Raw genomic sequence first — 10,431 nt, 5'->3', positions numbered from 1 at the left:
TGAGTCCAAGAAGGGAGCAGAGGCCTAAGGCTGGCAGGGGGTGAGTTATTGCAGCTGATGGCCTCTGGCCCGGGGGCAGGGCTTGGCCCTTGGTAGAGGCCCTGCGGGGAGCTTGGCACGATGCCAGGAGATGTTCACGGAGGTGCTGAAGCCAAGGACAGAGAAAGGACCCTCAGGAAATTGGGAGAGAAGCTGAACCTCACCCAGCAAGGCGTCCTGGGACCTTGGGACCTGTCCACATTGGCAGGAGCCCCAGAGCCGAGAAGCCTCTCTGCTGATTTCCCCAAGGCTCCTGCCTTTCCGAGATGGTCCCGAGGCCACCAGAAGGTACAAGGATGCTACTCTGCCTGCCGGTCCCCCTCTGTCCTCCCTCTCCCCCAGGGCTCCTTGCCTGCCCAGGACAGCCAGGGAGCCGCACTGAGTTTAGAGGCACAGGCTAGAAGGCCCTGCCTCCTCGGGCCTCTGCTCAGAAGGAGAGTGAGAGAACACACCAGAAACTCAGCCCGTGATCACGTGTGCAGCACTGGGGACCCATGGGGGAGGGGCCGGGATGGCTCTGGGGAGGGGACGAGCTGGAGTGCAATAGGCTCTGGGCCTAGAGCAGATGCTAAGCCCACCTGGGTGGAGGCTGGGAAGGTGGAGGCAGCCCGGGGCTCCAGGGTCCCACCACCACCATGAAGCAAGCACACAGGGTAGGCTGGGTGGGCGGGATTCAGAGCAAGTGCCCCCTTCCCCACTCGGCCCCTCCCCCAGCCCTTTCTAAAAGGCAGGGACCAGCCCATGCAAAAGAAAGTTCTGGAAAGTCAGGGGAAGGAGGGCCAAAGAGAAAGGTAAGTCTCCCCTCCCCCCATTATTCTGTATGCCCTCAGGCAATTCTGGCCGCTCCAGTGGGGGGCACGAGCGGCCCTGGTCTCCCCAGCAGCACTTAGGGAGGGGTGTTATTAACCCCCTCTGCAGAGGAGAGCTTCCTGAGAGAAGGAACCGTTCCTCTGTAAGAGACCTTGCAAACATGGCCTCACGATTAATTAAACTCTCCAGTCTCTCCCTGTCTCACAGCTGAACACCCCCTGCAGCAGCCCGGGGGAAGTGGCCCTGTTTGTCTGCAGTGCCGACTTGTCCCCAGTCGGTGTCCTGGGTGTTGGGAGAGTGGGGACAGTTTACAATGCAGAGTGACAGAGGCCAGATATGTGGGAAGATGAAGCAGTGGCCGCGGATAATGGGATCCAGAGTGCTCCAGCCCCAGGCCCCGTCCCCAGGACTCAGCTGTGAGAGGGGACATGTCCCACAAAGGGAGCAAGGGACAATCACCCTCATTAGCTTCCTGGGACTCACATCCTGGAAGTATCTCCCATGTGGAAGGTGACCCAGAGAGGCCCCAGTGAGTGACAAGCCCCTGTCCTCTGTCTGAGGTCTTGCATCATGCGCCCAGGGGTCCACCACTCAGCCCATGGCTCCACAGTGTCCTGTGTGTGCATGCTCTGTGACAAGTACTGGTTGCGTTCCTGGGTCCCCCCAGGGATTGAGAGATGCTATGCCTGGCTCCATGGAGTTCACATGCAGATGGACAGGAAACAGAAAGCTCTGATTATTCAATGAGCCCATTTCAGATGGCCATGAACATCACGCAGGTACCAATGCAGAGACAGGCAGCGGTGCAGCAGGAACTGGGTTGAGACCTTAATGACAAGAAGAAGTCAGGCAGGTGAGGCTGAGAACAAGCATTCATGGCAGAGGGATCAGCATATGCAAAGGCTCTGTGGCAGAAATTTGGTGAGCATTGAGGGCAAAGAGGGCAGGAGATGAGATCCTGCTGCAGTTGTAACAAAGTAGCACACACAGGGCAGCTTAAAACAAGAGTCATTGTTAGAGTTCAGGGGGCCAGAAGTCTGAAATCAAGATGTCCGCGGGGCTGGCTCCTTCTGGGAGGTCTGAGAATCGGCTCGAGGCTTCTCCAGTTTAAGTGGTGCCAGCAATCCTCGGCATTCTTCAGCTTGTAGCCACCTCTGTCTCACCTGGCCTCTCTTTGTCCTCCTTCCTTCTCAGAAGAACATTTGCCATTGGATCTGGGACCATTAAATCCAGGATGATCCTTAATTACATCTGCAAAGTCTCTTTTCCCAAATAAGGTTCCAGGCACGAGTTTTGGGTTCAGGATGTGGACACTTTGGGCAGCATGTGCTTGGCAAGCAGTGAGTCCAGAGGAGTGTGGGACCACAGGAAGGAGTACAGGGGAGGGGGCTGGAGTCCATGAGACTGTGCACGCTGCTGACCAGGGGTGTGCTATCCCACGGCACCCAGCGGACGCTGCCGGATTCTTCTGGAATCTGCAGGGTTCAGCCCGTCGGATCTCTCCTCGGACACAGCCCTGGCTGCCTGGTAGGTGGCAGGCTGCAGGGTGACCAGGGATGAGCCCGGAGACCCAGGCAGGGAGCTGCAACTCAGGGCTGGGTCCATGGGGGAGAAGTGGCGATCTCGCACCCTGGGCTTGGGCTCAGGAAAACGGAAAACTGGTTTTCAGGCTCCCAAGGGGTCCTTGGGGACCAGGGCCTCTCCCCTTTGTTGATGGGAAAACAGAGGAGCCAGAACTCTCCTGTGTCCTTTGGAAAAGCTGAGCAGTTAACAGGAAGAAGCAGAAACGCTCCAGGAGGCCTGTGAGAAGCAGATTCTAGAGCCTCCTGACCAGGCCCGGCTTGCAGGGTGGGACACCAGGTGAGGCCATGCACACACAGGCATGGTGTGTGGAAGGACCCGGAGGAGGAGGTTTTTCCTGAGGCCAGGGCTGGACAGGATGTGATTTTAAGGCCTAAAAAAATCACATTTATTAAAAAAATAAAAATAAAGCCACTGGCCAACCTTGGGTGTTTGGGCCAATCTTCTTCTGGTGTGTTCTGGGGGGGGGGTGGATTTGAGGGGGCAAAGTGGTGCTGGGTGCTCGCTCTGTGACCCTGGAGTAGCTCCAACCCCTGGAACCACTTATATGTCACCTACAGGGTCCCCAGACCCCTGTCACCCTGAGACCTGCAATCCCCCAGGTTGGAGAGAAGCTCTTAGACCCATGCTCTGCTGAAAACCCAGCTCCAGCTAACGGGCACTGATAAGGAAGGTTCCAGTTCCTAGGTCCAGCAGGCTCTGTCCTGGGACTGCGGATGCCAGCCAGCCAGGCTTTGGAAAGCAGGTAGCCAGGTGGTGGGACTTCCTGGGACCTGCTGGGGCAGGCTCAGCCAATGTCGGCTGCAGGAGGAGGTGTATCTGAGAGAGGCCGGACAGCTGGGGACACAGGCATGGTGTGCGGATGGACAGGTGTGTGTGGCCTCCACACCCAAGCCTCAGGAGACCAGCGCTGTCCAGGCGGCTGATTCCAGCAGGCACTTGGAGACTGGCTTCCACTGACCACAAGCCCCAGACACAGGGGAATAACCCAGGAGGACTCGTTATTAACTTCTGACGAGAAGCAGCGTGACGGCAGGGGGAGGACATTCATTAGCAGCAGCTCCACGCTGCGTCCAGGTGGAGAGCCCTCATGGTGCGCCCTGGCCTGGCAGAGGCGCCCGAGTGGTCACCTGAACACTTAATCAGGTGCGAGGTGACATCCGGATTGGCAGCCAGACAGGAGGACCCAGAGCGGAGGAGCCTGCAGCCAAGGATCTTGCGTAGGAGAGGGAGGTGCAGCTGCCTCGGAACCAAGGGGGCTCTGATGGTGGGTGGTGCCCCTGCTCTGGCCCTGGCTGAGACTGTCTGTGGTGCATGCGGGGTCCCTTGCAAGTCTCCAGCGGTGGGGTGCAGGCTTCTGGGGAGTAGGGATCAGGAAGGGAGGGGGCTGTCTTCTTGAGGCCCCAACCCGGGCCCTGGGAGGGTCCCTGGGAAATGCAGCTCAGGGCACCCAAGGACCTGGGGCCTGAGCCAGGCAGTAGCCCGCGTGATGACCGTGGGCCCAGGAGGAGCCGTCCTAGGATCCCAGTGTGCCCAGGGCTGCCCTGGGCAAGTCACCTGGTGTTTCTGAGTTGTGCCAAGGGATAGAACACAGAGTGCAAAACTCTATCACAGACCAGGGCTGCAGAGCTGGCCTCACGGAGCTCAGAGTAAAGGGACAAGCCCCCAAAGTCAGGGTCTGTGAGTGAAAGAATGTCCTCCATTGCATTTCAATGCGAGGTGGCTGGGGACGTCCTTGTGACCTGCTGACCGTGTCAGGTGAAGAGCCCCAACAGGGTACAGGAAGCAGTTCCCGTCCTGTGGTCGGGGAGGCAGGGGGTGGGGAGGAGGAATGAAGGAAATCTGGGCCTCCCCTTCAAGGCTGGGGCCTGCCCCAAGGTTGGCTGGGGACACCTGAGGACAGGTGCAGGAGTGGCAGGGCCCCTTGGTGAAGGCCTGCCCACTTCCAACAGGGAGGGTCTCTGGGGCTCAGGTCACTCAGAAGTCCAGGAGCTCCAAGAGAGGACAGAGTGGCTGAGCGGCTACCCACAAGGACAAAGAGGCCACAGGCTGGGGGATGCTGTGACCGAGCAAACATCCTTGAGAGAGGACGGTGCCGAGCCACCCTCCTGGACACCGTGGCAGGGTGGACGCTGGCCCTCCCGGCTGATGTCCCCGCAGAACTCCATATGCCGGCGAACTTGGCAAGCGTCCCCGGATTCTAATCTGTGGGAGAAGCGACCTTTATATTTCAGATCACATGAAGTTAATTTGCACTCCAAGTTCAAGAGAGCTCCTGAGAAGGTAGAATGTGATTTCTCAACAGCTGTTACCGTGGGGCTCAACATGACAGAAAGGATGAGAAGCAACGATTCATTTTTAGATGCGAAGAAACACATGCTCTCTCTCTCTCTCTCTCTCTCTCTCTCTCTCTCTGGAGCTGACCCAGGATGGCAGCAATCAGGAGAAAGAGCCCAGGGGAGCCGGAGGGCGGGGTGCTCACCTTGCACAATGTCCCCGGCCCATGGCTTGCCTGATGCTGTTTGAATGCCTCCAGTGTCGGAGCGCTCACTACCTTTAGGAGCAGCTGAGTTGGATCCTGTCAGGTCTGACGATGAGAAGGACTTCCCAGTGTTAGGTATAGAACCTACTTCCGTTGGTGCTGGGCTGCCCTTTGGAGACAGACCAAACTGTCCCCCAAACAGTGTTGGGAGTGGCCAGTCATCTGACCATCTCGGATTCCTTTTCCATGTGTCCCAAAGCTGATATCCGGGTCCAACTCATCCTGGTTCCCCGGGATCCTTCTGGTTTGCCAATGTCCCTAAGGTGAGGCGCTTGGTTGCAGAACAACCAAGATTCCCGGATGGCGGAAGAGCCCTTTTGTACTGAGCGTCCTGAAGCCACAGGTCGGGGTCCATGACATAGGCATGACTTGCTGGTCCTGGGCCCGTTACTGCTGGAGGGTGGGCGGGAGGGCAGCCTGCTGGGGGGTCGATCTGACCAGGCCATGGAGCTGAGTCCGATGAGGGCTGGTCTCAGGAGGAAGCTGTGGGTTCCTGGTGGTCCTTCTATGGGGGACCCCCGCCCACACACCCCACCCCTGGTGATCAGACCAGGACTGGAACGGTCAGGTACTCCTCAGGGAGGTGGGGGAGTCGAAGATACAGGTTGGTCCCTCCCAGTGGCCGTGGGCAGTCTCATTGTCCGCCGGCTCTGCGAAATCAAGGTTGGTTTGGTCCAGGAGGCTCCGGGGAGGGAGAGGCAGGGAGAGGGGGCAAGCTCACACCTGAGCACCTGCTCCTGCCAGCCCCGAGACCCACACCAGGGTCCCCTGGGTGTCCCAAGACCTGACTCCACTTCCAACCTGTCTTTATGGATGAGGAGCCAGGAACGTCTGGGGTCCTGGGGAGCCAGGTTCGTGGTCAGCAGTGGTGGACGGCTGCCTCACCTGGGCCCCTCCCACCTGGGCCTCAGGAGCCCTTAGTACCTCCTTTCCAGTCCCTCCCTGAGGGTGCTTCTAGCTGCAGGGTAAAGCTACATGTGGGGCTGTTCGGTGGCGTGGGAGGCCTCCTGTAGGGGACAGCAGTGTGGGCTGCAGCAGCGTGATCAAGAGGTTTGGTCCAGAGGGGTCAAGACAAGAGTGGGTTCGAATCCTGCTGTGTCCTCCGCGAGATGGGCAAGCGGCCGGCCCTCTCTGAGCCTCTGTTTTCTCTTCTGTGGAGACCTGCCAGGGCTGCAGCGACTGTCCTGGGCGCCTGCAAGGTGGCCTGCAGGTGGACTGCAGGGCACAGAGCTGGTCTCACCTTCTACAGGGCACATCTCATACCTGGAAAAGTGAGCTGGCCTGACGCTGAAGACAGAGAGGCTCCAGGTCCTCTCACGGGGCCTCTCATGTGGCCTGAGCTCCCTCCTGGTGTGGCCCCTGGACTCTGTGGCAAGGTGGCCTTTTATGTCCCAGAATTGGCTGCCCGTCTTGGTCGGTGATGAGCTGAAGTGCATCCCCAGAACGCGTGTGCTGAAGCCCCGACCCTAGCTTCTAGAAATGTGACCCTATTGGGAGACAGGGCCTTTAAAGAAGTCACCAGACCAGCCATCTAAAGAGGGGATTGAAGCCAGGTATGGTGGTGCACGCCTGTAATCCCAGCGGCACAGGAGGCCGAGGCAGGAGGATTGTGAGTTCAAAGCCAGCCTCAGCAACTTAGGAGGCCCTAAGCAACTCAGTGAGACCCTGTCTCTTAATAAAATACAAAAAGGGCTGGAGATGGGGCTCCATGGTTAAGTGCCCCTGAGTTCAATCCTCAATATCAAAAAAATAAAAATAAAAATAAATAAAGAGGTGACTGAGGTTTAAGGAGGTTGTTGGGTGGCCTTAGTCCAATATGCCTGGGGTCCCTACAAGAAGAGGAGATGAAGACATAGACACACACAGAGGGAGGACCCTGAGAGAACAAGGGGGGGCTGGAGGACAGCCACAGATGGTGGCCTCAGGAGGAGCCGTCCCTGCCTACCCCTTGACCTTGGACCTCAGCCGATAGAACAGAGGAACACATGTCTGTCTGTAAGTCTCCTTGTGTGGCCATTTGTTACAGCAGCTACGAGAGGCCAATACAGACTCTTCTCCGCCTCACCCTGTTCGTTAGGCCTTTAGAAGCCTTATACAGGCAGGGGAGGGGCATGCAAGACTCCGCCTCTGAAGAAGGTTCTAGAAGAGTGTGTGGCCCAGAGCACACGACTGGCTCTTGTGGAAGAGACCATCAGGTCCCACTGGAGTCCGTGGGTCGGTTGTGGACAGGCTGGGATTCCTGTGGGGAGAGTGGAAGGTGGGTGCCCAGAACATAGGGGCGGGGCGCGGGGACAGCATGGAGGCTTGGAGCCTGGTGGTGGTGACAGCGCCCATGGAGCGCAGCCTGTGGTGCCACAGGACTTGTTCCCACGCTTCAGAGCAGCTGCTCACCGCTGAGCCCCCCAGAGCACAGGAAGCGCCAGGAGAGGTTCTGGCTCTGGGGAGGGAGTCAGCCGCAGCCTCAGCAGCCCCGGGGGCTGGGGGGCAGCAAGGCCCCTGATGGAGACACCGTCGCCCGGGGCCCTGCTCTCTGGCTGGGACCTCAGCGCCTGGACTGTGTCCACGCCTGGCCCCATAACTTCAGGATTTGTGCACCCGGTGGGCTGCAAGACCCCACGTCTCGGTGGCTTTTATTCCTGTCATTATTTTGTTTAACAGGCTGTTCCTGCCTCCGTCGACCGCGTGGAGCAGAAAATGACACTTTTTCGGGGATGTTGTTAAAGAGAGAGATGGGAAGGGATGACTCAGGGGTGAGGGCCGAGGACCCCGGGCCAGAGGAAAGCACAGGGCGAGAGGCCGGCCAGAGCCCAGGCCCCTTCTTGGCACCTAGGCACAGGGACCCTGGGGTCCCTGCCAAGCCAGTGCTCAGTTCCCAGATGGCGAAACCCAGGGTCCCCTTCTGTTTTCTCCCCCCCCTCCCGCCTCCCACATTCCAGAAAGAAAGCACAAGAGTAAGGCGCTGGGGGGAGGCAGCTAAGGGATGCAGGGGGTCTTTGGGTGGATGAAAACATTCTGAAGTGGGCACCAGTTGGCGTCTCTGAGACCATGCTGAAGGCCACTGAATCGTACCCATCAGTGGGCGAATTGCTTGGCACATGAATTACGTCTCAATAAAGCAGTTAAGAAATAAGTGTCTACCTTCATGGGACTGTTAGGAGAATTAATTATTTTCTGTGAAATATAAAATACTCCCTGACACATGCTAAATGCTCAATAAATGTTAGCTACTTAAAAAGAGTCACTTCCCACTGTTGGAGAGTCTGAGGCGGAGGACGGCTAGAGCTCGGGAGTTTGAGGCCAGCCTGGGCAACATAAGGAGACCCCCACCTCAAATAATAATCATAATACCATTTGACGGCATTATCCCACTCCTCATTATAAATTCAAAGGAGTTAAAATCAGCATACTACAGTGACGTAGCCACAATTCACAATAGATGAGCTATGAGACTGACCTAAGTGCCCTTCAACAGATACGTGTATAAACAAAATGAGGTCTGTGTACACAATGGAGTATTACTCAGCCATCAAGAAGAACGGCTTTATGACATTTACTGGAAATGACTGGAACTGGTGGCTACCATGCTAAGTAAAATAAGGCAATGCAAAAAAACCAGAGGTCAAATGTTCTCTCTGATATGTGGATGCTAACCACAAGGAGGTGGGGAGAGAATAGGAGTTCAGTGGAAGGGTGTGTGGGTGGCCATAGAGAGACAGTGGGATGAACCAGACGTAACCTTCCTATGGGCATCTACAAATCCACCACAGCAAGTCTCCTCATCACGTACGTCCCCAAGACTGGGATCCTAATCGGAATCCGATCTACTCCATGTTTGTCAAACTGTGTCCAAATTGACTCTACTGTCCTGGTTAATGAAAAAGAACGAATAAAAATATATAATGGAATCTTTTTAAGTCCCAGAATCCCTGCCTCCCTGAGGCCCCTGGCCTGGACAGGCTGGGACTCCTCAGGTAGGTGCTCAAGACCCTGCTACCCAATGTCCACCCCGCCCCTCCACCCTCAGCCCTGTTTCTTTTGACCATCGGGGTTTCAGACCCAGAGGTCTTGGTCCATGGTTCTAAAGGTCACCCTCAAGGGGAGCCACCAGGGGCCTCCTCTTTCTTCCCCCTCCCTCCTCCTCCTCCCCTTTCCTCCTCTTTCCTGAGGTCCCACAAAGCCCAGCGCCTCGGGTTGTACTGCCTCTTTGGAGCTTGTCCCCGGTCCTCCCTTGACTCCCTTATCCCCAGACCCCGGCTCCCCTGCTGCCTGTCTGGGCCAGTGAGGCCGGCAGCCCCTCTCTCTGTCTGTCTGTCTGTCTCTCTGTCTCTGTCTCTCTCTCTCAGTGTCTCTCTCGCTCTCTCTAGGTCTCCCTGTCTCTCTCTCTCTCTCTCTCAGTGTCTCTCTGTCTCTCTCTCGGTCTCTTTCTTGGTCTTTCTCTCTCTCAGTCTATTGGTCTCTCTCTCAGTCTCTCTCTCAGTCTCTCTGTCTCTCTGTCTCTCTCAGTCTCTCTCTCAGTCTTTCTCTCTCTCTCAATCTCTCTCTCTCTCTCTCTCTCTCTCTCTCTCTCTCTGTCTCTCTTGGTCTCTCTCTCTAGGTCTCTCTCTCTTGGTCTCTCTTTCTGTCTTTCTCTGTCTCTCTCTCTGTCAGTCTCTCTGTCTCTCTCTCGGTCTCTTTCTTGGTCTTTCTCTCTCTCAGTCTATTGGTCTCTCTCTCGGTCTCTCTCTCAGTCTCTCTGTCTCTCTGTCTCTCTTGGTCTCTCTCTCAGTCTTTCAGTCTCTCTCTCTCAATCTCTCTCTCTCTCTCTCTCTCTCTGTCTCTCTTGGTCTCTCTCTCTAGGTCTCTCTCTCTTGGTCTCTCTTTCCGTCTTTCTCTGTCTCTCTCTCAGTCTCTCTCTCTGTCAGTCTCTCCGTCTCTCTCTCTCTCTCTCTCTCTCTCTCTCTCTCACACACACACACACACACACACACACACACACACATTCTGACTGGCCCCCAGCACGGGTGTCGCGGATGGACGGATGGATGCCTGTGGTAAACGACGACATCTGGCCCTGGAGGCTGGAGCCCATCTGTCCCCAGACCCTGGCTGGGGGCTGTCTCAGGGAAGCAGGTGGCTTTCTGCTCTGGAGGACAGGACAGCAAATCCATGGACGAAAATTTGTAGATAACATTAAACTGACAGAATGGCTAATAATTTAGATGATATTAAAACTATCCAACTTCTTCCAAGTAAATTAGGAGAATAAAATGAGATTTATGAAGGGCAAAGCCAGCATAATCGAAAAAAGAGAAGGAATCAGAAATAGAAATGGAAGAAAATTTGGAACAATGGCAACATAGAGAAAGACCTGGAGGTAATCTCTGATGAGAAATTAAATATTAATCATGTTAATAAGCCCTCCAATTCCATTGGGGAGCTCAATGTGCTTTACGATGTCACCTGGGCCTCCCTGCCACAGC

The sequence above is a fragment of the Spermophilus citellus genome (genome assembly GCF_964194105.1).
Source record: "Spermophilus citellus genome assembly, chromosome: 6".
Classification (NCBI taxonomy): Eukaryota; Metazoa; Chordata; class Mammalia; order Rodentia; family Sciuridae; genus Spermophilus; species Spermophilus citellus.
This window is presented reverse-complemented; position numbering follows the sequence as displayed.